Raw genomic sequence first — 25,801 nt, 5'->3', positions numbered from 1 at the left:
AAAGCACAGTGGACCAACACCAGCCGATGACATGGCTCCCCAAACCAACACAGACTGTGGAAACTTCACACTGGACTTCAAGCATCTTGGATTGTGTGCCTCTCCATTCTTCCTCCAGACTCTGGGACCTTGGTTTCCAAATGAGATGCAAAATTTGCTCTCATCAGAAAAGAGGACTTTGGACCACTGAGCAACAGACCAGTTCTTTTTCTTTAGCCCAGGTAAGACGTTTGACATTTGAAGCCCATGTCCAGGACCCGTCTGTGTGTGGTGGCTCTTGATGCAGTAACTCCAGCCTCAGTCCACTCCTTGTGAAGCTCCCCACACATTTGAATGGCCTTTTCCTGACAATCCTCTCCAGGCTACGGTCATCCCTGCTGCTTGTGCACCTTTTTCTTCCACACTTTTCCCTTCCACTTAACTTTCTATTAATGTGCTTTGATACAGCACTTTGAGAACATCCAACTTCTTTTGCAATTACCTTTTGAGTCTTTCCCTCCTTGTGGAGGGTGTCAATGATGGTTTTCTGCACAACTGTCAGGTCAGCAGTCTTCCCCATGATTGTGAATTCAACTGAACCAGACTGAGAGACCATTTAAAGGTTCAGGAACCCTTTGCAGGTGTTTAGCTGATTAGAGTGTGACACTTTGAGCCTACAATACTGAACCTTTTCACAATATTCTAATTTTCTGAATTTGGGGTTTTCATAAGCTGTAAGCCATAATCATAAAAATTATATCAAATAAAGGCTTGAAATATCTTACTTTGCTTGTAATGAGTCTATATAATATATTAGTTTCACCTTTTAAGTTGAATTACTGAAATTAAATGAACTTTTGCACGATATTCTAATTTTTCGAGTTTCACCTGTACATCCTCCTTCTGCCAAAGGACAAACAAATAGTTTCACCCTAAACTTACAGCGCTGGGCTCCATTCTTTATATGTGTATTATTTAGTTACCGAGAATGAATTGTTGACAATTTGGGATGATTCTGGATTGTTGCGATTTTTCAAAAATGATCTCGGAGTTGCTGTCATAGCAACAGGGCCGTAAGCACAAACCTGCCCGGAAGCAGGTTTATTTAATGTACATTAACAGGATTAGATGGCATCTTTTTAAGCAGAGCTGCTACTGGAAGACTGGGTCATGTCTAGAAAACATCAAGTTCTCATGCATGCGCAGTCTATAATGATGCTTTAGGGGTTTTTGCTCCTCACCTCATTATGAGAGAGCATCAAAACTTCAATAATATAACATGCTTACTATTATTATGGAGTGACTATTTACACTGGTTTTACATATCTACCACACAGTGCAGCTACTTGCACTCAAATATTCTGGTGGAAATAAAGAAATTAAAGTTTACGTGTCGCCACAATGGCTCAGTTTGTAAGAACGGATACGGTATGGATATGTATTTTCCATGTGGACAACCTGGGTTCAAATCTGCTTTTTGACCCAGTTTTCCCCATCCTGTTACCGGTCTCCACTCTTAATACTTTTCTTTAATACAATATAATAATAAATAAAATGAATATAAAGTTTCCTCGCAAGTTTTCCTCTCAGTGATTTGGTCAAAAAGAAGGTCAGTGTTGAGTGAATGATTTGATCTGGGTAAAATTACGGCATGCTCATGAACGGCTTTTAATTTTGAAAACATCATATATGTTAATTGTACAGTAATAAAATGGCAACGTACAGTGTGTGCTGCAGTGATGTTCTTGGGGAAACGAGAATGGGCAGTGAGTGCTCCTTGTTGCTTCGAATTCTGCAGCTTGCACACCTTTCCAGTCAAATCACAAAAAATGTAAAAATTCAAACAAATGTGTTCCCGCTCAAGATATACATCCACTCAGGTGCTTTATTAAAATATAAAGTTCCACGTGGATAGGTTAGAACCCGGAACCTCTAGCGAAAGGTGTGAATTAGTTATCACCCAGTCAGATGCTTAACAGAAGAACTGAACCGACAGTAGCAGATGTACAGCTGAATGTAATCAAATCAAAACAGACAATTTAAAATAATCCTTTACAAGCACTCCTTGTTAGTGTGTGAATCTCGTGAGCGGGATCCTTCTAGACATGACCAGATATCTGTCCAGCCACTGAATCACTCTTACCATACGTTTCCACTAGCGCGTTGTGAGCAAAGTGGAGCGAGCGTTTTCAATTTATTCCTATGAAAGCTTGCGAGGTGGATTGTGGGATAGACAGCAGCACAGAGCTAGCTGTTCCCTAGCGTTGCGAGTGCTTCGAGCAGATTTCTTCCACGTTAGTGGAAACATAGCGTTAGAAGTGCACCTTTTTGAGGGGCAATAAGAATATTTTATATACCCATCAAATAATAATTAAAATAATAATACTGTAAATATTAATATGCAGTCACACACCCCATTGGACTTGAGAGGTTCTGCTTTAGTTGTGAAGGAATTATGTACCTAATCTTTTGAGATTTTCTGTATTTTCTGGCCAAGTTACAACACTTTTAATGAGAGTTTTTATGCCATTGCCCAACCTGTATTACTATACAACTAAATTATTTATAAAGATTAGAGTAAATTAATGTTTGACATTGAAATAAAGAAAAAAATTAAACCCGTTTAAAAAAAAAAAACAACACAACTGAAGCAGAAAACTTTGAAAAACACAAAATTTATGTCACTGCCAATACTTTTGGCCACGGCTGTACAAACGGTTTACGTATAGTTGTTCCTGCATATTAAAGGGATGTGTCATCAAAAAATAAACATTCATATTTAAAATAAAAAAATTACACACATCTGTTTAAATGAACAGATGAATTAATTTTCTTAAGAAAAAAATCATTACAAAATTCTAAACTTACCTGGCATTATTACTATTCTGCCTTTTGCCTATTAACGAAAAGAGAGAACTTTAATTGTTGAAGAGTCTGTCAAAGCAAAAAGAATATTTTAAAACAAATGAGTCAAAACAAAATCTAACCACAATTTATTATACACATGGATACCAGAGATCTCAAAATGAGTTTGATAGTATCATGAGGAGCGTCATAATTACTTTTGGGCCCCTGACACCTTTGCACTCTGGGCCCCCTTTTGCAATCCGAACAGACCTTTAAATTTCTTATTAGAAGTTATCATTACCATGAACATACATGTTTGATTATGTCATTCTGAGTTCAGTTCATTCATTCAGTAGGGACTGTTTTTCTAATAGAAAATGTTTACTTTCTATGTTTTAAATGTTGTTTTAAGTAATCTCTGGGAATATCAGACTATTTTCCCATACAAGAGCATTAGAATGGAACCGATTTTATACAGGTGAAAAACTGATAGCGTGGCCCATAATTCAAAGAGGTCCAGACTTTGAAGCACTTGATTTTACAGGTTTCACCAAAGATAGTTCACAATTGAATAGGCAATGTTACGAAGTTTCTATAAAACAAAATATTGCATTTTGTTATGGAATAAAGCAGTAGCCTAAACAGTTAAAACCTCTAATTAAATCCTAGTAGACATCTTCCTCTGTCATAGTTTAAGTAAGAGTCCATAAAATTTGTCAAATCATATCGGTGTTACTACAGTAACGGAACACATTTAATTTTTTTTTTTATATATTTCTTTCACGGATAGAGAAACACATTTTTCAGGAATTAATCTTTGAAACAAGTATATGCCATAAAATCTGTGGACATGTTGTAATTACAATTTGGGAAAGGGAGACCTCAGTCAGTCCGGATCGGTAACAGTATCTCCACCACCAATACACTGAGCACTGGGGCCCCCCAGGGCTGTGTGCTCAGTCCACTGCTGTTCACTGTGCTAACTCACAACTGAGCAGCAATGCACATCTCCAACCACATCATCAAGTTCGCCGATGACACGACCGTGGTGGTTCTCATCAGCAAGAAAGACGAGTCAGCATACAGAGAGGAGGTGCAGCGGCTAACGGACTGGTGTACAGCCAACAACCGGTCTCTGAATGTGGACAAAACAAAACAGATGGTTGTTGACTTTAGGAGAGCACAGAGTGACCACTCTCCGCTGAACATCAACGGCTCCTCAGTGGAGATCATCAAGAGCACCAAATTCCTTGGTGTTCCACTGGCGGAGAACCTCACCTGGTGCCTCAATACCAGCTCTATTACCAAGAAAGCCCAGCAGCGTCTCTATTTTCTTCGAAGGCTGAGAAAAGCACATCTCCATACCCCCCATTCTCACTACATTCTATAGAGGGACTATTGAGAGCGTCCTGAGCAGCTGCATCACTGCCTGGTTAGGGACTTGCACCGTTTGGAACCACAAAGCCCTGCAGAGGATAGTGAGGACAGCTGAGAAGATCAGAGGTCTCTCTTCCCTTCATCAAAGACATTTACACAAAACGCTGCATCCGCAAAGCAACCAGCAATGTGGATGACCCCACACCCCTCACACAAACTCTTCTACCTCCTGCCATCAGGCAAGAGGTACCGAAGCATTTGGGCCTTCGCGGCCAGACTGTGTAACAGCTTCTTCCCCCAAGCCATCAGACTCCTCAATACTCAGAGACTGGTTTGACACACACACACACACCTGTAAACCTTCAACTTTTGCACATGTCCAGAGTTGCACTTTAACCCTCTGGCACCGGTGCATCATGCTGGATTTTATAGTCATTACAGCGGAAACAACTCAAAATATTTTTGAGCATACAGATAAGTAACACATCATTAGAGACTATAAAAGAGTCTACTTTTATTTGTGTACTCACAATAAACAACAAAACCTTGTGCTTTTGTAAAATAAAGAAAATAATAAGGGTGAGCTAACAGCAGTCTCTATGTTCACGAGCATATATCTGAAACACGTCACAAAAATTAACTGAAACTCTGCGAATACTTATCACACAAACATGATACTTATGTCTACAGAAAGCATAAAATGTGTACTTTTAATAAAACAATTCAAATTTAAAACAAATATTCTCCTGCAAAGTAATCTGTATGAAACAAAGCAATGTATAGTTTCTCCTCGCTCAGCTAATTATCTCTAATGTGATCACACCCAGGGGCAGAGGGCGCTATTCATACGGTAACGTGCTGAGGTGATCAATGCAAATGATACACTCCCCCGACTCTGGCGTAAAAACAATGTACATTCACTTTTCTGCGCATTTGAAAGACAGTACGATACATAAGTGAGAAAAATCCTTGATAGTGACGAAGAGCTAAAAAAAATTTTAAGAGATGAACATTTGTATTTTGAAGAGTGACTTGATCCAGCCGAGGATACAATTTTGGACGAGTAAGTCATTTAGTTTTCATTAGTTGACATGCTATTTTATATAAAAATTTACAGATTTTACTAGTGGGACTCTTTCCAGACTTGCCAGCCAGGATTCAGAGTATTGAAATTTGAATTACGTCCTAATAAGCAAGTTTTAGTTACATTTAAATGCTGTTTTGGCTAAATCAGGTATTCAAATTGTATGCTGTATGATATAAATATGATATGTAATATGATATATAATCTAAACATTCTTATTATTTTTATATTAACTAGTGTTTATGCTGCCTCATTATCATCAACAAAGCTTGTGCTTGCAAATATGTGTTCAGGTTAAATGAGTAAAATGCACTTTAAATATGCCCTTATTAGAAAATCAGCATATTATAATGATTTCTGAAGTATCATGTGACACTGAAGACTGCAGTAATGATGCTGAAAATTCAGCTTTGATCACAAATTGCATTTTACAATATATTTAAATAGAAAACGGTTTTCTGCTCACCAAGACTGCATTTATTTGATCCAAAATACAGTAAAAACAGTGATATTGTAGAGACTTCTTTTAATCGATAGCGTAGGTCTAAAATTAAGTAAAGTCTTTATGTAAAGAAAATGTATAGTCAGATAACTTAAGAATTGATTTTGATCATTAAGTCTCCTCACATTCATTCTCTTTCTGTCACATTCCTCATTGATAGGTCCAGGAGAAGGGTCTTTTGTCTCCTCAGGTGTGAATTACAATCAATATTCATGTTGGTTCACGCCTCCTCCCATATGACCTTTCTAACACTAAAAGTGTCTTACAAAAGTTAAATTACTTTATTGTTTTGTATGAATGAGTGATCAGGATGGTTTTCACATTTTTGTAGCAAAAACTGTAGGCTACAAGATTCGGTTCTAAAAAAAATGCATAAACGTTATTTTCTCAAAAATACAAACATGTGCACACATGTTGCTCACATATTATTGTAGCCCAGTTTGAGCTGAATACAATGTTAATAGACATTAATGTGTTTTTAAGTAACAAAGAAGCACAAATGTCAAGGCATGTCAAAACTTCTCCAGGGCCCAAAACACCCTCAGACCCCAGAGTGTTAATTCATTGTCACTTTACCTGGCTGCTACCTCAATAACTGCTATGGCCATAGAACACTATTTCATAGCATGTTATGTTTAGATTTGGCATTTTTAGAAAGTGTCATCTTTTTGCACTATTCATTACAAATGTGTACTGGTTGGCGCTGCACTGTCTCTTACAGTGTCTATTGTCCTGTTCCTTTTAGTAATTTACATGTTTGCTCGTGCACTTTATGTAGAAATATTATGTAGAAATATTGTTTAGTCTGTGTAGTCTCATGTAGTTCTGTGTTTGTCCTATGTTGTTTTACCATGGTCCTGGAGGAACGTTGTCTCGTTTCACTGTGTACTGTACTAATTGTATATGGTTGAACGACAATAAAAACCACTTGACTTGATGCAGACATTTTTTTAACAATGCTGCTGAAAGTTGTTGATACTTAAATATTAAAGTAAAAACATGTAGTTGCAGGTCACTGTTGAAAGTAACCTCTTTAATTCTTGTGGATTGAGGGTGATCTCACTCACTTAAAAAAATTGTATAATTCTCTCTTCTTTTTGTAAATAGTGTAAATAGTAATAATACAGAGGTTGTAGGGAGGTGGGTGCCATTTTGTTTATTCTTGCCTATGTTTAGCTAGTTATGGAGCTAGGGTAAATGTATGTTTTGTGACTGAATTTGCTTTAGCAGGTAAGTTAGCATTTACTCCCATCTAACAACAGCTGGTATGACAGCGCAAGCATTGTTCCTCTCTCACGTTCCTGCACACCCAACCTGGAGCTTCTGACCATCAAATGTTGTCCTTTCTGCCTTCTTTGAGAATTCACCTTGATCATAGTAAGTGCCATTTATATACCACCTCAGGCGGACATGGACACTGCCTTATGTGAACTATATGAGGCTCTCGTTGTGCATCAAACTCATCACCGAGACGCTGTGCTCATTGTGGTAGGGGACCAAAATGCATAGCGCCAAACTTCCACCAACTCATTACCTGCCCTACTAGAGGCAACAGGACTCTTGATCATTGTTACACCCCATTTAAAAGGGGGATACAAAGCACAGTCTCTACCACAGTTTGGGGAATCGGACCATGTTGCCATCTTCCTCATGCCTAAATACAAACAAAGGCTGAAACAAGAAGCTCCGGTTCAGAGGGAGGTTGAGCGCTGGACGGACCAATCAGTGGCCACTCTGCAAGAAGCTCTAGATGACATAGATTGGGACATGTTCCGGCACAGCTCTGATGACATCAACGTGTTTACAGAAGCAGTCGTGGGACTGATCGGGAAACTGGTATATGATACAGTCTACAAAACTACCATCAGGATGTTTCCTCAACCAGAAGACGTGGGTGGATAACTCCCCACGTCTTCTGGTTGGGGAAACATCCCGCACCGCTTATCCCGCACCGCTGCCTATAAAGTGGGGCTCGCCACTGGGAACATGGACAACTACAAAATCGCGTCTTACAACACGCAGAGTGGTAAGGGAGGCACTACGGGAAGAAATTGGAGTCACAGTTTCAACAGGGTGGCTCCAGAAGCATGTGGCAGGGACTGAGAATGATAACAGGCTGTAGTATTATACATGCAGAAGAATTGAAACGACATGATTTGAATCTAGAAAAAAACCCAACCTTTGCAATCCTGGAATTCTTCACAGTCATAAATTAAGTGGCCCAGGCGTCAACATTGCTCAGAAAGGCCCCTCAGCACGACCTTCTGAACTTCCACACTGAGTTAAAGCAGACTTCTCTTTGAAAGGTTTCCAAAAGACTCAGATCACGTGACATTGTGATCATTGTTCAGCAAACAGCATCTTAAAAAGGACATTCCTTAATCCAGAAACATCTCACAGTCACAGTACTTTACCTATTTAACCTTCTAAAATGTACAGAATGCATTTAAATCCATGATTTATACAAAACCTAGGCTTGCTAGGTAATTCTGACAATTGCTTTGAACTGTGGCAACTTGTATAACTGACAAATTAATGATCATAGCCTGATATACCTCTTTAAAATGTGTGTAATATTTTATCCATGTTGAATAACCAATGAATTAACCAGTATGATTTGTAACCAGGGATTTTCATGTTTTGTTACCTACGCATACAATATTAATGAAAGAATGTCAAGTTTAGTATGCAAACGCTCGCTTGGTTACATAGAAGCATTACGAATATAATTTCTCTTGTACCATTTTCAAGATATAAAAGTTCATGTTTAAATATGCACTATTTTGAGCGGGAGATTTGTAAGAATCCGAAAACAAAGGGCTATATATCAACTGTTGGAGCAGACAGCCCAGTTGACCATTTGACTGAAAAGTCACTTCTGATTGGCGCAGGACACCTTTGGGGATGCGGCCAATTTCAGTTGAAATGTTTCCAAACAGGAAGAACACGCTCTTTTCAGTCTCTCCTCTTCCGTCGTCGTCTCTCGTCTGGTCTCTCCTGCTCTTCCGACTGCTTAGTCTTTGCTCAGACTCTTCCCTCGTGGTCTTCTCTGGATCTCGTCGGAACCAGATCCATGCCATGTGAGGTCCAAGGAAGCTTGGGACTCAAAGTCCCGAGAAAGCCTCTCACTCTCTATGGTCCATGGAGAAGGCCTCGCTTCAAAGCCAACCTCATCCTTCATACGGACAATAACTCCAACAATGGCTGAACAATTTTTACACTTGCTTCGAGGCTGCAGTTTACTGCGTTAATGATGCTGACAGCGCCAATAGTGATTGGCTGCTTGTATGCGGAGAGCATTAACACTGGAAATGCATTCATCGTCACAGAGTGTGACTTGAGAAAGGCTTTCCGGAGAGTGAACATCAGGAAGGCAGCAGGACCAGATAGAATCTCAGGTCAGGTCCTCAGAGCCTGTTAACACCAGCTAGCACCGGTGTTCGCAGAGATATTCAACAACTCCCTGCCTTAATGACTATCGCCCTGTAGCACTGACCTCAATTGTGATTAAGTGCTTTGAAAGACTGGTCAGAGACTTCATCACCTCCTCACTACCTGACACCCTGGATCCCTTACAGTTCGCTTACTGTCCAAATCGCTCAACGAATGATGCCATCACACATCTCCTCACACAGTCCTAGAACATCTGGACAAGAGGAAGGGAAAATATGTTAAAATGCTGTTTGTTGATTACAGTTTAGCGTTTAATACTATAATTCCCTCAAAACTCACCACGAAGTTGGAGAACCTAAAATTTAGCCCACCTCTGCATCAGTGGATCTCCAACTTCCAGACTGACCTCAAGCAGTAAGGATGGGCAGACATGTCTCACCCTCCCCCCCCCCTCCCCCTCCCCCCTCAGCACTGGAGCCCCCGGTGTGTGTTCCAAGACCCCTGCTGTACTCATTTTACACTTATGACTGTGTGGCCACTTCCAACTACACCACCATTGTCAAGTTTGCTGACGACACTGTTGTGGTGGGCCTGATCTCTGATAATGACGAGAGGGCCTATCTATAGGAGATCAAAAAGGACTGGTTCCAGGGGAACAATCGCTTTTTGAATGCCAGCAAGACAAAGGAGCAGTTAGTGAACTTCAGCACAGAGGAACTACCACCCCATTTGCACCGCTGCCAATCCTACGATCCACCTTGCGAGCATGACGCTCGGCTTTCATAGGAATGAATTGAAAATGCTCTCAGCTTCGCTCACAACGAGCCAGTGATAACGTAGGGTCAGACTGGATGAACTTGCTAATGCTAGCTGCCTTGCTAACAATTAGGTTACGTCGGACACCGGATTGATTCCATCCGCACCAAAAGACTTCATGACTCTAGTGAAGAGTGCAACAGAACAACAGTGATGTGGACAACAGATCTGATCTTTCTGCGCTGTATTCTTGAATACTGTTCCCTAGCAACAAACATGCATAATTTCTACCCTGTCCCGCTCTGCATATGTTGCCTCTTTTCCCTGCATGTGTGTAGAAATGAAGCGCCACATGAGTTAATGTGGTTTCAAAGCACCTTTTAGACCATAACGTTTTTCCCTTCTAAATGTATCTTTATTAATCAGCATGTTACGAGCCTTTAATAATAAACAAATCGATTTCTGTTGTAATTTTGTGAAAATTAATTAGATGTCTGGAATGGATAAGGAAAGACTAAAATTACAAGTTGGTAGACTAGTCTCTCACTTTAATGAAAATATACAAATGTTTTTTAAATAATTTCTTTTTTAAAAATTCAAAATTTTCTCTCCGGACACCATGAACCCACATTCAGCGTCATTCCACAGTCACAAGGGCTTCTATGTCCCATACTTGGGTATCTGAATCTAAAGAAATATAAAAAATATTTCATTTTAATGTAAAAAATATTCCAACAAATACTGGACTGCTGGCACTATGCTTCAGAACAAACAGATGATAAACGGTAAAAGACGGTAAAATTGGTAAAAGATCCTGCAGACCCCACAGCTTTGGCTGTCTCTGGACCCTCTGTGCAGTTTTGTAGAGACTATTTTGACTGTTTAGGATCAATTTATTTTCTTCCGTCAAATAAAAAAAAAAAAAAAAGAAAGTGCAATGTGTAAATGTATATTGTGATAAATATCGATTATTGAACAATATGAAAAGATTATCGTGATAACAATTTTGGCCATATCGCCCAGCCCTTATATTATCAGAACTTGTTCTACTGATTCACTACAAAGAACTGGCTAATAAGAGTCATTCATTCACAATTTATGGGTTGCGCAGTATTCTTTGTTGTGTGCAGTAAGGACAACACAACAAAAACGCGCTTAATTAAGCAGACAATCATACAGAGGATTGTCTCACCTAGTTGGTTTAAGTGGCTCTGTGTAATTTAAGTTTAATGAGTTATGAATAGGACGTTCTGAGATTTGGTAACTATGGCGGGAAATTATTGCATATGACTGTCTGAGGAACTGAAAACCAGTCTCATCTTTGCAACACTGACATTTAATGTCATGATTAGGCAACAGTAATCGGTTTTATATTAAATGCTTAAAACAAAAAATTTAGCTTAGCAGTAAGATTTGAACCAATAAGAATGAAGCAAACAAGTATTATGGGGAGTTTATCACCAGTATGTCAGGGACACTAGAATAGGATTCATAGGTGTTGAGACACCAATTGTACAATAGAGTCCGATGTAGAATTTATAAAACAAGTGAAATACCACTGACAAAATAAAGTCGCACCCTCATTATTCTAGTTCCAAATTAAAGCATGCGTCACATGAAAATATTGTTTAAAGCATTTATATAAAGTTAACTCAATCTTTTAATATAATCTATACAATACAATGCCCATCAAATACTCCGATACACCGGTAGATGTCTAAACCTGCTGTGCATTACTGCCTGCCACACCTCCGCCAGTGTCTTCAGGATGTTTCGCCCCATTACTCCCAGAACATCTCCTGATAATGTGGCGGTGATCAGGGACATCTCCCTGCCACCCACCACAGCTGGACACCGGATCTTTTTGATTGCCTTTCTTTCTTACTTTCCAATCAAGACATTCCTCCTTCCTCGTCGAGACACATGAGCAGACCTACCCTACGTCTAAAGCCTCTTCTCTGTTAGAAAACCCCTCATTCGTCTATTTCACACCTTCAGCTTGTTCAAAACGCTGCGGCTAGTCTCCTCACGGGGAAATGCAAATTTGAGCAGATCACACCGGTTTTAAAACTAAACTTAAAACGTATCTATTTTAACATTCGTTGACCATTTTTCTTTTTATCTTTGTAAGTTTATTGTTATTACATGTCTTGATTGTTGTCTTTTTACTTATTGTGCAGCACTTTGGTCAACTTCGGTTGTTTTTAAATGTGCAATATAAATAAACCTTGATTGATTTATTGATGTTTTTCAAAAGGAGCTGCATTGATTAAAGAAGGTAGAAAAAGCCTGGGGGTGAGTCGAGAAGCGACGGCGCATGAAAATTCCCGGTTAGGTGCATTTATTCAAGGTTTTGCCAGAAGAGTGGCTGAAAATCCTGTACAGGTGAAAATCCTAACACGGGTGGAGAAGTGAAAAGTCGCGCAAAATTCCTCCAGGTGTTAGATTAAGTTATTTATTGCAGTGTTTGACGGAACCCGGACTGTGCAGAAAACGGGGAATTGTTGAACTATGTGCATGTTTAAGATAATGAATAATGTGCATATCTAACTATGTTGTTGGTGCATGTGCTTTCATACTACTAACCGCATTGTCTATGTGTTTTTTCAAATGCATGGTCACAGTGCTGATGATGTGTTGTGTGCAAGCGCAGAATAATGCAGAGAATCAGGTGCACCAAGCAAGTAACATGAACTAAAAGTCAGGGTAAATTGGGAAACTAAAATGAAGAAAATAATTGTAGAAAAAGATGTGAAAACACCTGATCCTCTGTCTCCCGGACCTGCCTTCACTCACTGGGTGGCTGAATGGCCAGCACTGTGAGTGAGGGAGGGGAGATTGGGATAGAAAAAGAAATAGATTAATTGGGGAATAAAAAGAAGGAAAATGTTTTCCATTTACAGTGAACAAAACTAAAGAGAAAATGCAGAGACCCATGAAATTTGTGAGATGCGAAGACCGACGGGGACCTGAAGAGTGGGAACGAAAATTGGAAAAGACATTGATAGAGTCAAAGGGCATACGTGATCATTTTTGGAGGGAAACAGAGTATGTAGATTACATGGGACAGAAAAGACAATTGACACTAGATAAAAAGAAGGCACTGTTGAGAGGTTTGATTAGGATAGTAAATTTACCAGAATTAGAACAAGAATGGCCTTTTGTAGATTGGTTGGAAGTCACAATGGAGAACTTGTACCTTGGAACCTTTTTAACAGGCATAGAAAGACTTTGCCAGGCAGGATATGGGGAACAGCTGGACACCTCTGGGATAGAAGTAAGAAGGTCAGCTAAACAAGTGCAAATCCCTTATCTCAGCACTGAAGTGGCCCATTATTGGGAAACGCTAGAGAGGCCAGTGGGACAAGGTGTCACAATTTTGAAAAATGTAAGCTTAGAGATATTCAACAGAGTCAGAAATGTATACAGGGAAAGTAAAGTAATATTCAAGGAAAATAATGAAGGGGAGATTGTACCAGCAACTGTAATTGAAGGTACAATAGGAATGTTTGAGGTAAGAGTTTGCCTGGATCCCCAGCAGAAATAAAGCAGACTTGGCTGGACATATATGAGAGACAGCAAGATAACCAATAGGGGCAGGCTTGGATAGAAAAATATAGATATGCATGAAATAAGATAGAATGCAAAACTTAGAGTGTATTATTAATAAAGACATTTACAGTAATGTAATCCTTAATGATGTAATGTTCATGTTTAGATAAATATGTAACCACACACGAAAGTATAATGCATGAGAAAGATTAAATAGTTAGAAGAATTAATGTATTAGTTTAGACACTTATAACTATGCTGTGTGTATAAGAATGAAGCAATGTATAAGTATGTTAACCAGATCAAACTTGTATCCAAGTGCATGCATAAAATAAGTAATGTGTAATCATCTCTAAAAATCTTGTAATGAGGGATTGTAATGGGAAAATAAAGTATAAACAAACAAATAGTTGGTTTTGAAAAGAAATAAAGTGAAACCATACAAGTAATAAAAGAGGGAACATGAGCAAATAATAAAAGACTAAGAAAAATATGAATTAATAAAAATAAAAATAAAGAGCATGACAAAAGAGTGTAAAGGAAAAAAATAAAAGATAATAAATAACTATAAGAAGAAGAGATGATAAACAAAAGGGGAATATATAAATAGTATAAATAAAATCAATAGTGTAGCAGGTAAGACTAAGGTAAATGAGCATAATAGTTGATTGTCTCTCTCTCTCTCTCACAGCATGCTGGGAACTGAGTGTTGGGAGGGAGAGAGGGGAGGGGCTGCTAGAACCAGAACAAGAGAGCAGTAAAGGGAGGGCTTTTGAGCACGCATAAGAGAGATAGGATAAGATTTCTTGGGTCTCCTCCCGCCTGATAATAACAGTACGGAGGGCTGGCAGTGGATTAGAAAGGGTGTAAAAAGGAAAGAAGGAAAAAGAGGCAAAATGATAATAGATAAAAAGTCAAATAAATTAACCTCATGTTTTACTTTCATGCACTGGGCAGGAGAAGTAATTGCAACAGGTCAAGAGTGTTGTGGAAAAAACCTGGAGCAGTGATTTGATAACCCTGAGGAGTGACATTGTTTGGATACATAATAATCTGTGTGGACTGGGACCAGAAGAGGAATCAACAAAGCAACCAAGCAGAACACAAACAAAAAGTAGCAGTATTAAAATATCTAGGAAGAAGGAAATTCCTCAACCCAGAAAAAGCCCAGGGGAAGTCAGGGGTCTGATACTTTTAGTGGTCCTCGTCTGACCAGCCTGGTGAAGATTAGCATAGCAGAATAGAACACTCTGGGGTTAAAGAGGTACTGAATTACTGAAAACATAGAGGGATAGTAAAATGGCACCGACACCAATAGATCAGATATGCATGGAGTTCCCAACATATAGAGAGGTGATAAAAGAGATGTCTAGGAAATGGGAAAGAAGAACAAAGGGGCTGAACACAAAGTGGCCAGCAGAGGGAACATTTGATGTAGGGATATGTAGTGAAATGGAAGCATTGATAAAAAATCATAAACCAAAAGATAAGAGCCAGAAGAGGATAATGAAACGAGATAGGGAACTAACAATGCTCCATATGTTCAAGACCAAGGGGATAGAAATAATAAAACAGGAAAGGGAAGGAAAAAAGGTGGATGAAGAAAAAGGAGAAAGACCCCTCCCTATGCACCAACAATGGAAACGAAAGGGAATTTACAAATGCCTATGATGGAGTTTAAGGGGAAGTACACATGGCTGGAGAAATAGAAGTCACTGAGAAAGTGTCAATAGAGCCAGAAGAAAAACCAGCAAATCTATACCCAGATATTAAACTGAGAGGAACTATGAGCCACAATTATGGGGAAGCAGTGGGATCAGAACAAAACAGCACAAAGGGTCTATGGAGTCCAAGTCAAAGGTGGGAAGGGCCAGAAGGATCAGATCAAGAAATGCGCCAAGAGCTGTTAAGTCAACAAAGAATAAAGGAAGAATTAAACAAACAATGCCAGGAAGCAATAATAGAAGGAATAAAAGGGTATGCGGAGCAACAGAACAAAGAACAAAGAAAACAACAAGAGCAAGAAAGCACATCTGAAGATGACGATCTAATAGAGACAGATGACGGCATGACAATATCATCAAGAGTGAAAGAAAGTGTGAAAAAGCAGCGGAAAATGAGAGAAGATGTGACCAGCATCAGAGCCAAGTCACAGGAACTATCGGACTCCATGAGAAAGGAAAAAGAGATGCTGGAAAACATGAGAAGGTCAACAAGAAGAAGAGAGCATGTCGCTCCAGACATAAACACCCTGGGCCACCGGACAAAAGGAAAGATGAAACAGGTTACAGGACAACTCTATCTTGAAGACATGCCAGAAAAGACTAAGCAAACATGGCAGAGAATGACAGGAAGAATGGTCAGAACTGATGTGGAATCTGATGGAGGGGATGATGAAGAATGGCCAGATGAAGAGGAAGTGAGAAGACCAGTCAGACGACATAATAGGAAGATATCATCACAGTGTCCTATTATGATGAAGGGACAGTATGACTGCTATGTGCCATGGGCCAACCATGATCTTGAAGGATTACTGGCAGCCCTCCCTGACATATATGAAGGAGCAGGAAGGTGGATTAGAGATGTTGAGGAGCGAGCAGTAGGAAGTCAACTGGCCCTGGGAGACATTAAAGCACTTCTTGCAAGATGCATTGGAGGAGGTAAAATGGCGGAAATACTCGAAAAAGCCAAAGTGGGAAATGCAGCAGATACCACAAAGTATGATGAGATACCATTCAGCAGATGCCGAAATACCATCTGGAAAGCCCTAAGAGAAGAATTTCCCACCAACCTAGACCCAAAATCAATAAAAGGAGAGCCACTGGGAACAACTGAAAACCCGAAAGCCTATATCGAACGAGAGCTAAAGAGATGGAAGCTGGAAATGGAAAAAGATCCAGAAAAGGATCCCTGGATGACAGCTGTGTTCGAACGGCCATAATAGAGGCTATGCCTACACCAGTAAAGGAAAAGCTGGAAGACGTGGTGGGGTTAACTACCAAGACACAGAAAGAGTTCTGTGCCCATGTGGTACATGCAGTGGAACAACACAGACGGAATGAAGAAAAGCTAAAGCAACAAGAGAGGGATATACGTAAGAAACTGGAACAGTTGCAACTGGAGGAACTAACAGGAAACAAGAAAAGAATTCAAGCAGCAGTAAAAGGAAAAGATGCACCAACCTCTGTAATGGCGCCAGTAAATACAGTATTGCAAACTCCGATCGGTGCACAGGCTCAGATGGCCTCAAGTGAAACAGTTACACCTATGGTACCCGGCGTACCACCTGCGCCCATGTATCAACCTGTACCAACAATCCAGGTAGCACCAATGGCTACTGTACCAGGTGCTCAAAACCAGATACCCATGCAAAGTCAGGTGATGCAACAGCCCATGCCGACTGTGGTACCAAACCAGATACCCATGCAGAATCAGGTGATGCAACAGCCCATGCCGACTGTGATATATCATTTCCCGATCAAATGAATAGAAGATGGAATCGACAGTATCAAGGGGAAGAGGAAGAGGACGAGGAAGACAGAATTATAATAATGGCCCAACAAATGCATGTTGGGGGTGTAACCAAGTGGGACACCGAAAAAGCGAATGTCCTATGAACCCCTGGCCACAAACGCACCAGGCAGACACCAACAACTGGCAACAAGACCCTCAGCAGCAGCAGCAACAGCAGCAGGCCCCAGGTCCCGTCAATCCATGGCGCGGACCACCACAAGGTTACTAGGGATGCCCAGAGAATCCTACGGGGAGGGGTCAGCTTCCAGTGATATCAACTGATACTGATCAAGAACCAATAATGAAGGTTAAGATAGAGGGCAAAGTAACACCGGTTATGTTAGATACTGGAGCCACTTTTACGTGTATAAGTCCAAGTTATGCCTCTCACCTCCCACGGTATGGAAAATATGTTAAGACAGTAGGATTCTCGGGACAAACGCAGTTAATTCCAATGACGGCTCCAGTAAACATAGAAGTAAAAGGAAAAGCAGTAAACATCCCAATCTTGATATCAGAAAATACACCAGTGAACTTATTGGGAAGAGACGCTATATGTAAAATGAACTTACAGATATGGTGCACTCCAGAAGGAATCTACATTGATGACAGAGGAGTGAAACAAATGACAATGACAAAACAGCCTGACCCTGAACGTCCACAAGCAAACGTATATTGGCTGGGAGATCTAGGAAAAGAAGTGAACAACACAATAGACAAATGGGGAAAATATATTAAGGCACAGTTAGGAGATCCAAATGTGCCTGGAGCAGAGCATCATTGTACATTAATGTATGATGAAACAAGAAACCCAGAATTGGAGGAAAAGTGGCTGAATGGAACAAAACAACAAGAAATCGCCTTGATATCAGAATACATAGTAGTTGGACAGGAGGGAGCAGCACTCAAGATAGAGAATAATGACTTTATAAACAAATGGTTTCAGATACCAGAATCTGTTCCACATGTGACAATCTATGTGAGCAAAGGAAGGGAACAAAAAGACTTAGGACAAATGATGAAAAGGGCAGAGAGGGTACAATGGAAAGGGACAGAGAATCCTCTAATCATGGAATCACCAGACAGAACATTTCTAAAGATCATATGTGCTACCCAAATGATAGGAACACCTAAGGTAGTAGTTATTTCACCTACTGAAAAACTAGACTCAAAAATGGTAGAGCTAATGGCAGAAATGGAAAAAGTAGTGCCAGTAAAACTATGGTCACGCCATGACACAGATGTGGGGTTAGTACTATCAGCAAATCCAATCCAGATAAAAAGTAAAACCAGGAACCCAACCTCCACGAAAACAGCAGTATCAACTTAAACCAGAGGCAATATTGGGGATTAAAAGAACTATTGAAGGGCTACTTAAAGCAGGAGTACTAATAGAAACATCAAGCTGTTGTAATACACCTATACTTCCAGTAGCAAAGGCAAATAAAGCAAAGTGGCGATTAGTACATGATTTGAGGGCAGTTAATGAAGTAGTAGAGGATTGGCCTGCAGAAGTACCCAACCCGCATACTCTGCTGACTAATGATCCCCCTGCTGCTAATTATTTCTCTGTAATTAACTTGTGTTCTGCCTTTTTCAGTATTCCTTTAGCAGAGGAAAGCAGACAGCTCTTTGCATTCACCTATCAAGGTAAACAATTCACGTACACACGACTACCACAAGGATTCAAGCACTCACCTCATGTGTTTAATCAGGTATTAAAAACAGACTTAGAGGATCTAAGAATAGACAGCACATTAATCCAGTATGTGGATGACTTAATGATCTGCTCACCAACACTGGAGCAGTGCCATCAGGATACTATTAAGGTCCTTATTAAACTAGCTGAAGGGGGTCATAAGGTATCAAAAGAGAAGTTACAGTACTGTTTACCCCAGGTGGAGTATCTGGGACGAATTATTGCACATCAGACTAAAGCAATAATCGCCAAGTCAGTTGGAGGGTATAAGTAAAGCGCCGCAACCACAAACAGTGGGGCAAATGATGACCTTTTTAGGGATGACAGGATTTAGTTCAGATTGGATAGAAGACTATGCTATGAAAACAAACCCCCTGCGAGAACTAATGAAGCAAACAGGACAGCAAAATCTTAGAAGTAGGCTAACCTGGGGTGCAGATGCACTGGTAGCTTTTGAATCACTGAAAAAGGAACTGCAAACAGCACCTGCACTAGCAAGCCCAGACTACACTAAGCCGTTTCATTTGTATGTAGCAAATAGAAAAAGTGGTTATGCATCAGCAGTGCTGATGCAGGAACTGTGTAGTGGAAGGAGAAAACAACCCATAGCGTATTATAGCACAAAATTGGACAGTGTAGCCCAAGGATACCCGCCATGCTATCAGGGATTAGCGGCAATTTATTTTGCGTATGAAAAAGCCTCCACAATAACTATGGGATATCCAGTGGTGATCTACACTCACCATAAGATAATAGAGCTAATAGAGAATGGGAAATTTGTACTAACACAGGCAAGATGTTTAGCATATTCAACATTGCTGACATACCCAGATGTAATTATAAAGAGATGTGCCACTGTAAATCCAGCAAACTATATTCCCTTGGAGGATGAAGGAACACCACACGATTGTGTGGTAAATTCGTTAGCATTCACACGGTTGAGGCCTGACCTGGAATCAATACCAATGGTTGAGGCAGAAATAGAATATTTTGTTGATGGATCTTGTTTTAAGGACCATTTGGGAAATCATGCTGGGTTTGCTGTGGTAAAAAAGCAGGGAGATTCTTTTGTGCCAATTGTGGTTCAGCATTGCGAACAGCCATGCTCAGCACAATTGGCAGAATTAAAAGCATTGACCAAAGCCTGTCTACTCGCAAAAGATCAAAAAGTAAATGTATATACAGACTCTGCATATCGCATGGAGTGTGTCATTTGTTTGGTGCAGTGTGGAAACAGAGAGGGTTCAAAAGAGTGATGGAACACCAATTCAGCATAAAGACCAGATAATCAGATTAATTTCAGCAATGATGAGTCCAAAAAGGCTGGCTATAGTCAAATGCCAGGCACACAAAAAAGGCAAGGATTTTGTTATTAGAGGAAATAATGCTGCGGACGAACATGCCCGAGAAGCTTCAGGATGCAAAATAGCAATAATGGCACCACAAGTGATATTACAGGTCCAGCCAAGTTTGGCAGATATAGCACGGATGCAGCTTCAAGCTGGCCCACCTGAATTAGCACAATGGCAGCAGAGGGGCGACAAGGGACGTTAATGGAATATGGAGGTCACATGAGGGGCAGATATTGGCTCCAGTAGCACTTCTAAATATGTTAATTTCTGATGCTACGGATTTGACCACTGTGCAAGAGGCGAGGTAGTGAGGAAGATAAAACAGCAGGGCTACTGGTCGCCATACTTGCAGGCCTCAGTAGATGAGTTTTTGGCAGGCTGTGAAATTTGTGAAACACACAATGTCAGGAAAGGTACGACCGCTCCATTAGGTCATATTCCAGCACCGGAGGGCCCATTCAAACATCTAGTGATGGACTATGTAGATATGATAAAACCAGTCAGAGGCAAAAGATATATGTTAGTAATAATAGACAGATTCAGTAGATGGGTAGAAGCAGTTCCCTCGGCCGACCAGGGAGCACAAACAGTGATTAAATTCCTAACAAGAGAAGTTATCCCAAGGTTTGGAATACCGTCGCAAATTAGCTCAGATAATGGCTCGGCATTCATTCAGAGGGCAGTAAAAACAGTCATACAGCAGCTGAGAATAAAACAACGACTAGGGTGTGTCTACCATCCGCAGTCTCAGGGGATGGTGGAGAGGGTAAATGGAAATCTCAAGGCAAAGATTGTGAAAATCTGTCAAGAAACAAGACTTAATTGGGTTGATGCGCTTCCATTGGCATTAATGAAATATCGCATGCAAACAAATAGGATTACTAATCTAACCCCGCATGAGATGCTGACGGGAAGGCCTATGCCAGTGCCTTATCTGAGAGGACCTTATGAGGGTCCATCATTGGAACAACTAGAAATGGAATTGAAAGCACATATGAGACAATTGACGACAATACATGGAAAAATCTGTTTGCAGGAACAAAGAAGAAATCCTAGGCAGGAAGAGAATGCACCTTGTTCAATTGCTCCCGGAGATCTTGTGTACCTGAGAGTGTTTAGAAGAAGGTGGAATGAGCCAAGACGGGAAGGACCTTATGAAGTGGTGCAGGCAACCCCAACAGCAGTAAAGGTGAGAGGAAGTAACACATGGTATCATTTAAATCACTGCACTAAAGTACGTAGGAGAAACCTACCACAAAATCAGGAACCTGAAACCGAAGAAGAAGAGGAGCAACAAAGAGAGGATCAAGCTCACGAGGTTGAAGACCTACAAGTACCAGATAGAGACAACGAAGAAGAGGAAGAAGGACAACAAACGAACGTAGGGGAAGAGCACACTGAGGCAGAGGAAGAATCTGAAGAACGTGCCACAGTGGAGCGGGACAACACAGAAAGAGAAACAGAAGTACATGTCGCAGAAGAACAGGAACAAGAAGGTGAAGAAAGAGAAAGACAGGAGGAAAGTGCTTACCTTGCTGCACCAAATACGGAAACAGCTGAAGGATATGAAGCAGACCAACAGAGGCATCCGTGGGAGGACATATTGTCAGAGGCAGAGGACAGGTTGGGGGATGAAGGAGGTACTGTGGATAATGATATTGATGATGTATTTGGGACAGGTATTTCCCCCGATACAGGGCCTACCGGGGAAGCAGCGCAAGAAGACCCAGACTCACCCAGTGAAGGACCGTCAGAGCGACCATGGTATGATGACTTCCCTACAATTGACACCTCAGAACTTATGTCTTTCTTCCCAGAATAAGCAAGGACAAGATGTTATAGAACAAAAAATTAGACAGAAGAGAGCATCTGGAGCATTGAACGAAGGTGAACTAAAAAAGGACAGAAGCATAGTTAACCAAAATAAGACAAAACCATTAGATTTGATATATGATTGGGAGCCTATAGAGACAGCAGGAGTAGAAGAACTATTACAACATGCAAATCAAAACGACTGGTATAGATGGGCTAAATATACGGTTAAGCAGGCAGACATGACAAATTGTGTAATGTGCTCACCCTCACCGTTGAAGAAGTTGACAGTAGTTCCGAATCAGCATGATTACAGACACTGCGCCAAGTATTATGTCAAAAATTGTGGAACTACAGGAAGAACAGTGTTCTGCCCAGCGGAATGTTTGGCTTTCCTAGGTCACCCAGAATATGAAAAGTATAGTAAGCTGATAGGGTGGGGAGATGAATGTAGGAAATTAGATATACGCGTGGATAATAAGAATAAAGAAAGTCCATCATCATTTACGATTAACCAACAACTGGAATATGAATGCTTTAACAGGACCAAGGGAAAAAATAATGTAGGACAGTTTAAGGGCAATTATGCAGTAATATGGCATTTAGACGAAGAAATGTTTTCCAACAATAATGTAATCAGATTTGGGGACCACATTATGCAACAGCAACATTAGGACAGAACTTTACTGCAAATATAACCCCAGGATGTTTAGGTGTAGTGGCGGTCATTGCCTTACAGGATGTGAAAATCAAACCTTAGTATCTCCTTCGGTAAAGATTCATCAGGAACAAACAGAAACCATAGCGGACTACTTTTGGTTATGTGGGGGAGGTCAGTTGAAAACCTCTCTACCTAAAAACTGGAAAGGGCTGTGCGCTAGAGTAAGGTTACTACAAGAGGTAACTATGGTAGAGTGGGATCTCTCTGAAATCCAAACTGCACCAAATCCATTTGTAAAACAACAGGCAAGGGTGAAAAGAGCGTACTCCCCAGATCCGGATGTTTATTTGGATGCAATTGGTCAACCAAGGGGAATACTGTAGTAGTTTTTCATGCCAATTTTGTGAAAAATCACTCAGCATCTTTGGGGTTTTGATTTCAGAAGAATAGACTTTATTATCACACAATAAAGCCGAGTTGCCTACGGTGAAACCACAGTACCAACAACAACTGAAGCATCTTTGGTTTGGTTTTACTTAAATACATCTCCTCAAACAAGGTGGGGCTTACACTTTTTTAAACATGCATTCGTTATCATCCTCTTCATTGACTCTGGTCTTGACCATATTAGGAAGTAACAGAACCACCTTTGGAAGAGATCAATTCTCCCCCCTAAGTAATGCTATTTATGTTTCTGCACACACAGTCAAATAGTCAAACCTATGTGAGCACATATTCATCACGTCACAGGCCTTTACATACAGTAAACTGCATGTTTGCCCCTCAGACATAACTGTGGTATAAATCAAGTATGTTTTCATCAATTACTCCTGATTAACTTGATAAAAAATATACTACAATACCACAACAATTTAAAGCTCGGAATGAAATTAAATCAGGCTTTGAGTCAATATTTGTATGGGTAACAGCCAGCAAAAATGTAGAATGGATTAATTATATTTACTATAACCAACAGAGGTTTATAAACCATACTGATGAGGCATTGGAGGCATTAGGAACCCAATTAGCGGCAACTAGTAAAATGGCATGGCAAAATCGTCAAGCACTAAATTGGTTATTGGCAGATAAAGGAGGAGTATGTGTTATGTTCGAGCAGATTGCTGTACATACATACCAAATAATACATCCCCAGAAGGAGCTTTTACACAGGCAATGAAAAAACTGCATGACCTCAGAAAGGAAGTTAAATCTAATGCAGGAAGAGATCAGATGTTTGGCCAATGGTTCGATGATCTTTTGGATCATGGAAGTTGGGCTTAATGAAACTAGGTATAATGATCGTTATAGGACTGACCCTATTTGCATTGTTGTTTTGCTGTGTCATACCAGTTCTAAGATCAATAATGGCTAGAACAGTGGCTAAGCAAATGGTGACTGTATCAATGATGTCAACGCAAACAGGGACAGAAACTAGATACTGTACCATTGGACCAGGATTGGATGAACTTGATGAGATTTACTGAGAAGCAATTCAGAAATGACACTAATTTAAGGGGAATTTTATTTTTGAACACTTTTCTCATGTTTTTGATAGTAAGGGAGATAGCATGACTATTGTACTTTCATTTTACTTAACAGAATAGACAGCAACTCAAGAAAGGAGTTAGAGGGTGTTTTGTTTGTTATTTTTGACATGTTCCCCTATTACTTTCAATATAACCCATTACTTATAATAATTAACAAAGTTTATATTACGATATATTTAATCAAGTAGAAGTAGTATTGATGATGATTATGTTCAAGAAAATATAGTTGTGAAGTAATTGCCAAGAGAAGACATACAAGAGCAACATGTGAAGAAAGGAGCGACGAGCACCTCAGTGCTTGGCTGCAAGAGCAAATAGACTCAACTGGTGGTTTAAAAACCCGCTGTCTGCTCCAACACACCACCAGATAGCGCTCCAGGCTACCCGAATTGTCTGTGAGTTCCTCTGGCAACGAAGGATGTAGCTCGTGTTGAGGGAGGAATATATTGTGTATATCTTATATATCTTATCTTATATATGTTTTTTCTTTATGAATAATCAATTGTACTCTACACAACGCAAGGCTTTCAAGTTGCATGCACATGCTTATTACATATAATATGATTTGTTTCTGCTCCCCCATTATTGACAATAAATAAGAGGATTGGAATCTTTTACTTCCTTCTAGCTGATTGTGGAGGGAGAGGTTTGGTTCACAATCCTGCAGAGTGTGGCCCCATCAGCACGGTATTGATAACTTAGTGCGTAGCCTATTTTGGCTACGGTTGTATTAAATTAGCTGGCTTATGTGGCTATAATGTGGTTTGAGGGACTTAGTATGTGGGACTCTTAGTCCCAGAGGGGGGAATATATTGTAGAATAATCATTTTTTAGATGGTATAATAATCATTCTTAGATATCAAAATACTTATATGAGTTTCTAGGCCTTTGTGTGAGCCAGGAGAGAGCATATGAGGTTACTAAAAGTGTTGATGCTGCAGAGAACACAAAGAATGGTATACAACCTTGAAATACAGGATGTACTTCTTTAATCAGTTATTATATGAATGATGTCTTGTATTCTTGCAGCTGGTGTTTTGCTGTTTCTGTTAATTAGTAGTATTCTGAAATATATCTTTGGTGTATTTCCTTTATGCTGACACGTAACTCTAAAATATATGGTGTGTCTCATTAAAATACAGGATGCACTTCTTACAAAAATACTTTTAATAAGTTAGATATCTTTGATATGATATGTTTCTGGCATGATGTTTTACCCTGATGAGTTAAATATCTTTGGAGCTTGTATTTTCTTCCATTAATCAAATGATACTGTGTATGAACAAACAAGGCCGCCTCATAATGAGGGTACACTGAAATGTAGGGCAAAGGTAAAAGGTATGTGATGGGGACATGGCTGTTTGTATCATACACAGGTGTTTCTAAAATTGATGCACTTTTACCATGAACTATGACTTATGTCAAAAATAAGTGGAGTTACCAGTTGATGTATGTTTTTTAAAAAATAATTAGATGGGGATTTTCCACCAATATTTAATTAGTGAGGAAAATAGAACATATTGGTGGCGAAGGAAAGAGACAAGAGTAATTATTCTATTGGTCAGAGATAATGGGCAAGAAGATAACAAAAAGGTATATAACTGAGAACTCAGGAGGATAGTCAGAACAATCAGCTGACTGGTCTCTTGTTTGTTGGTGATCAATAAACTACAACTTTGGCATCTGGAACTCAAGACTCTGAAAGTTTTCTTCAACTTAGAGAAACT

General features: G+C 39.9%; 1 pseudogene; it reads right to left on the bottom strand.

Annotated features, from left to right (window-relative positions):
* The window catches only part of LOC127617535 (copper homeostasis protein cutC homolog), a 48,797-nt pseudogene that overhangs the window by 1,938 nt on the left and 21,058 nt on the right, over positions 1–25,801 (bottom strand).

The sequence above is a fragment of the Xyrauchen texanus genome, chromosome 24 (assembly GCF_025860055.1).
Source record: "Xyrauchen texanus isolate HMW12.3.18 chromosome 24, RBS_HiC_50CHRs, whole genome shotgun sequence".
NCBI lineage: Eukaryota > Metazoa > Chordata > Actinopteri > Cypriniformes > Catostomidae > Xyrauchen > Xyrauchen texanus.
This window is presented reverse-complemented; position numbering and strand designations above follow the sequence as displayed.